This window comes from Oncorhynchus tshawytscha, linkage group LG08, assembly GCF_018296145.1.
Source record: "Oncorhynchus tshawytscha isolate Ot180627B linkage group LG08, Otsh_v2.0, whole genome shotgun sequence".
In the NCBI taxonomy this organism is placed as follows: Eukaryota; Metazoa; Chordata; class Actinopteri; order Salmoniformes; family Salmonidae; genus Oncorhynchus; species Oncorhynchus tshawytscha.
The window spans coordinates 23,518,301-23,524,727 of NC_056436.1; positions in this window are offsets into that span (position 1 = coordinate 23,518,301).

Below are 6,427 nucleotides of genomic sequence, written 5' to 3' on the forward strand. Positions count from 1 at the left end.
AAAAAATATATAGACATCTCAAATGTTATATTATTATCTATTTACAGTAGTGTAACATTGTGCAACTAGGTATTGTGTGAAAGGCAAGGGAAGATAAATAAACAGATACATTTGGATTGTATTTACAAAGGTGTTTATGTTACACAGTTGCCCTTTTCTGTCTCGCTCTCTCTGGCTCTCTCGCTCTCTCTGGCTCTGTCTCGCTCTCTCTAGCTCTGTCTCACTCTCTCTAGCTCTGTCTCGCTCTCTCTGGCTCTGTCTCGCTCTCTCTGGCTCTCTGGCTCTCTCTGGCTCTGTCTCTCTCTCTCTGGCTCTGGCTCTGTCTCTCTCTCTCTGGCTCTGGCTCTGTCTCTCTGGCTCTGGCTCTGTCTCGCTCTCTTTCTGGCTCTCTCTGGCTCTGTCTCTCTCTCTCTGGCTCTGGCTCTGTCTCTCTCTCTCTGGCTCTGGCTCTGTCTCTCTGGCTCTGGCTCTGTCTCGCTCTCTCTCTGGCTCTCTCTGGCTCTGTCTCTCTCTCTCTGGCTCTGGCTCTGTCTCGCTCTCTTTCTGGCTCTCTTGCTCTTTCTCACTCTCTCTGTGGCTTCTACACAGTTAAATCTTTCCTCTAAGCTGTAAAATGGCCACCAGCCCATCAGTTCAGTGTCTGTACCTCTTGGTTTGGGCTGGGCGATGACCTAAAAATCATATTTCCATTTTTTTCAAAGTGATGGGCGATTCACGATATACAGTACCAGTCAAAAGTTTGGACACACCTACTCATTCAAGGGTTTTTCTTTATTTTTGCTATTTTCTGTAGTGTAGAATAATAGTGAAGGCATCAAAACTATGACATAACATATATCGAATCATGTAGTAACCAAAAATGTGTTAAACAAATCTAAATATATTTTATATTTGAGATTCTTCAAAGTAGCCACCCTTTGCCTCGATGACAACTTTGCACACTCTTGGCACTCAACCAGCTTCACCTGGAATGCTTTTCCAACCGTCTTGAAGGAGTTTCCACATATGCTGAGCACTTGTTGGCTATGCTCAGCATATAAGCCTTCCAGTGTCGGGTTCGACTAGGGGTCATGATAAGGGTTGTGTCAAGGTGTGTATAAAGGCGAAGTCAGGTGCAGGAGAGTGTCACGTCCTGACCTTAGTTCCTTTTTTTATGTCTCTATTTTAGGTTGGTAAGGGCGTGAGTTGGGGTGGGCATTCTATGTTTGTATTTCTTTGTGTATGGCCTGGTATGGTTCCCAATCAGAGGCAGCTGTCAATCGTTGTCTCTGATTGAGAACCATACTTAGGCAGCCTGGGTTCACCCTTGAGTTGTGGGTAGTTGTTTTCTGTTTTGTGTGTATCACCTGACAGAACTGTTTCGTTATTCCTCGTTGTTATTTTGTTTCGTGTTCAGTTTTGATTAAATTTACAACATGAACACTTACCACACTGCACCTTGGTCCTCTCCTTCTTCCACCAACGAAAACCGTTACAGAGAGCAGAGTGTGATAAATAAAGTGCACTTTATTATAGTTCCAAACCGGGAGCACAACAAAACAAACGCGCTCAAAAACACGGAACCATAAAGTAAAGCGCTAAAGAACATCGCTTGACATGAAAACAATTACACACCACAACAAAGATTAGCATTATGATATTATTAAATAATTCAAAAAATGTTATTAATGCAATTACAAACAGAAGTTGACAACAGGAACATAACGCGTGTTTCCGAGTAAGTTCTGCATCAAAGAAAAAGTCCCAAGTTATTTGTTAAACCCAAAGTCTCGGCCCTGGTGATGTCACTGCCTACGCCATTATCTTTTACTCATGAGACCAAAACCATCCCTACTCTACACTAAAACTCTTGTTTATATAGATATCTAAAAGCTTAGCAGTAAATGTCCAAGTTGATTTATAGTGGAATGTCTGACTAATCTCTTATCTCTTACACTCCCCTGCAGAGTTCTGTCTTCACAGTCACATATTTCTCAGTGGGGTCTCTTTATAAGAGCAAAGAGACCAGAAAACAACTGTGGAACAATACTAAACCTTTATAATGAATATATATTGTGAATCTGTAGTCTAGGACCATATAAATGCAAGGAGGGCAGGGTCTTATAACCCCTCCCCTCTATTAATACAACATAAGCATAATCATTTATTATAATACATCAAACATTTGGTACAGTCCCTATCATGACCCTAGGGGAGCCCCCTTCACTGGCCCACGGTGTCCAAAGAATTCTCTCTTCTTTCTGCATCTCTATCAGTGTAGGCTGGCTCTGTGACTCTCTGGTGCTATCTCTCAGTCTTTAGCACTATTACTGGGAGCTCATTCCTTCCAGCTTTTCCTTATTTTTTCATTCTCTCCTTCTCTCTCTCTCTCTCATTAGGTGTGCCTCTCAGATGGAGAGTTGACCACTCTGGGGTGACAAACTGCAGGGAGGAAAGAGAGAGAATAATAGAGGAAGGAGAAATGAAATAATGACTGTCTACGGGGAAACTGCTGAGCCGCTGGAAAGGTCAAGCCGGCAGGTCTGCGTTTTGGCCAGAGTGAGAGTGTTGACATGTCATAATGGCTAAAACGCACCAAATGTCACCAGCAGCCCTCCAGTTCAGTCCATTGTCTAATTAGATACACAGTACTTAAGCTACATAGGGTGGCAGGTAGCCTATCGATGAAGAGCGTTGGTGTCACGGGTGTCGTTGGAAGTAGACCAAAGTGCAGTGTTATGAGCGTACATTTGATTTTATTTTAAAATGTCATCAACAAATGAAAGAAACAACCACAAACAAAGTTAACTACCCACAATAAAAGGAGGAAAATATTGCTACCAAAGTATGATTCCCAATCAGAGACAACGATAGACAGCTGTCCCTGATTGATAACCATACCCGGCCAAAATATAGAAATAAAGAAACCTAGAAAACAAAAAATAGAATGCCCACCCCACATCATACCCTGACCTAACCAAATAGAGAAATTAAACGGCTCTCTAAGGTCAGGGCATGAGAGTCCCCCCCTCCCTCCCCCGCCGCAAAACCTGAACCTATAGGGGAGGGTCCGGGTGGGCATCTATCCACTGTGGCGGCTCTGGTGCGGGACGATAGACCCCTCTCCACTTCTGGCTCACCCCGCTTTGGTGGCTCCTCTAGTGTGGGGACCCTCGCCACTGACCCTGGACTGGGGAACCTCTCTGCGGGCCTCGGACTGGGGACCCTCGCTGCGGGCCCCGGACTGGGCACCCTCGTTGCAGGAACCGGCCTGGGCACCCTCGCTGCTGGCCCCGGACTGGGCACCCTTGTTGCGGGCCCCGGACTGGGCACCCTCGCTGCGGGCCACGTACTGGTCACCCTCGCTGCTGGCACCGGACTAGAGGACGTCGCTGGAGGCTCTGGACTGGAGGACGTCGCTGGATGCTCTGGACTGGAGGCCGTTGTTGGAGGCTTCGTGCCATGACTCCTCACTGGAGGCTTCGTGCCATGGATCATCACTGGAGGCTTCTTGCCATGGATCATCACTGGAGGCTTCTTGCCATTGATCATCACTGAAGGCTTCGTGCCATGGATCATCACTGGAGGCTTCTTGCCATTGATCATCACTGAAGGCTTCGTGCCATGGATCATCACTGGAGGCTTCATGCCATGGATCATAACTGGAGGCTTCATGCCATGGATCATAACTGGAGGCTTCTTGCCATGGATCATCACTGGAGGCTTTGTGCCATGGATCATCACTGGAGGCTTCGTGCCATGGATCATCACTGGAGGCACAGGACTCACCAGGCTGGGGAGACACACAGGAGGCCTGGTCCTTGAAGCAGGCACAGGACTCACCGGGCTGGAGAGACACACAGGAGGCCTGGTGCGTGGGGCGGGCATCGGATACACTGGGCCATGAAGGCGCACTGGCCGTCTCGAGTGCAGAGCTGGCACAACCCGTTCTGGCTGGATGCCCACTTCCACCCGGTAAATGCGGGAAGCTGGCACAGAGCACACCGGCCTGTGAATGCTCACTCAAGACACCGTGCGCATCACCCCATAACACGGTGCCTGACCAGTCACCTGTACCCACGGTAAGCATGGGGAGTTGGCTCAGGTCTAAACTCCGACTCCGCCAATCTCCCCGTGTGCCCCCACCCAAAAAAAAAACATTTTGGCTGCCTCTCTCGTGCCTGCTTCGCTGACTTGCCTCCTCATATCGCCGCCGCTCCGCCTTAGCTGCCTCCATCTCCTCCCTCGGACGGCGATACTCCCCGGCCTGCGTCCAGGTTCCCTTTCCGTCCAGGATCTACTCCCATGTCCAGGAGTCCTCTTTACCACACTGCTTTCCCTTTGTTATTGGTGGGTAGTTCTGTCACGGGTGTCGTTGGAAGTAGACCAAAGTGCAGCGTATTGAGCGTACATTTTATTTTATTTTAAAATGTCGCCAACAAAACAACAAACGAAAGAAACAACCGTGAAGCTTACAGGGCTAAATGCCACAAACAAAATTAACTACCCACAATGAAAGGAGGGAAAAAGGGTTACCTAAGTATGATTCCCAATCAGAGACAACGATAAACAGCTGTCCCTGATTGAGAACCATACCCGGCCAAAACATAGAAATTAAGAAACCTAGAAAACAAAAAATAGAATGCCCACCCCACATCACACCCTGACCTTAACAAATAGAGAAACAAAACGTCTCTCTAAGGTCAGGGCGTGACAGTTGGACCAGTAACCTAAAGGGTGCTGATTCTAATCCCCAAGCCGGCAAGGTGGAAAAGTCTGCCGTTCTGCTCTTGAGCAAGGCAGTTAACCCCCAACAACAACAGCCCTCCGCACCTCTCTGATTGAGGGGTTGGGTTAAATGCGGAAGACATTCCGGTTGAATGCATTCAGTTGTGCAACTGACTAGGTATCCCCTTTCCCTACTTCGTACCAACTAGACTAAATAAACCCAGGACACCAGGGCAAGTCAGTCACATCCACACCTCCGGGTCCTGCATTCCCTTTTCTGCTTTTCCTTTCTCCCTGATAGATAATTGATATACACTCCGTGGCCAGTTTATTAGGTACACCCATCTAGTATCAGGGCATGGATTCTACAAGGTGTGGCATTCAAACGTGGCTCAATTGGTATCAAGGGACCTAACGTGGGCCAGGAAAACATTCCCCACACCATTACACCACCGCCACCAGCCTGTACAGTTGACACCAGGCAGGATGGGGCCCATGGACTAATGCTGCTTAGTGCTTAGGCCAAATACTGACTCTGCCATCAGCGTGACGCAACAGAAACTGGGATTTGTAGGACCAGGTGATGTTTTTCCTCTCCTCAATTGTCCAGTGTTGGTGATCGCGTGCCCACTGGAGCCACTTCTTCTTGTTTTTAACTGATAGGAGTGGAACCCAGTGTGGTCGTCTGCTGCAATAACCCATCCATGACAAGGACGGAAGAGTTGTGCATTGCGAGATGCCGTTCTGCACAACGCTGTTGTACTGCGCCGTTATTTTCCTGTTTGTGGTCTGCCTGTTAGCTTGCACAATTCTTGCCATTTTCCTTCAAACTCTTATCAACAAGCTGTTTTCATCCAAACGACTGCCGCTGACTGGATGTTTTTGTTTGTAGACCATTCTCTGTAAACCCTAGACACTGTTGTGCGTGAACCCCAGGAGACTGCCGTTTCTGAGATACTGGAACCGGTGCACCTGGCACCGACGATCAAACCACGCTCAGTCGCTTAGGTCATTTGTTTTTCCCATTCTAACGTTCAATCAAACTGTAACTGAATGCCTCGATGCCTGTCTGCTTTATGTAGCAGGCCACGTGACTCACTGTCTGTAGGAGCAAATAAACTGACTACTTAGTGTATAACTGTCACTGATTGGCCCGGTATATTTCTTAATTCCTTTACTTTTTGGGGATTTGCGTGTATTACTGCACTGTTGGAGCTAGGAACAGAAGCATTTCCCTACACCCGCCATAACGTTTGCAAAATATGTGTACGCGACCAATAACATTTGTTTTATTGTGTCCCAAGTACCAACCAGGTGTGAAGCCGTCCCTTGTTAGAGGAGAAGGAAGGATGAAAACCAGCAGTGCCGTGCTAAACACCTCCAGTCCCTGGATTCCACTGTGGGTCACAGTACAGTGAATCTTAGGAACGGTTCACAGACCTATGCACAGGGATCAAGTTGAACCAATCTCACATTTTTGGCTTACTATGCATTTTTAAGAAGGTGTTTTTGTAGTTAATGTGCAAATTATAAGTGTTGTTGGTGGTCTATCTTTAGAATGTAGACCAATCAATGTTTTTATAAACACAGAAGTAATTTACTACATTTAACCTACTACTTTAACTGAGTTAAGGGGTCATTTGATTAATGCACACAATCACATTCATGCAAACTGGATTTAGAGCGATGACACGCATGCGTGCACACACATACACAAGCA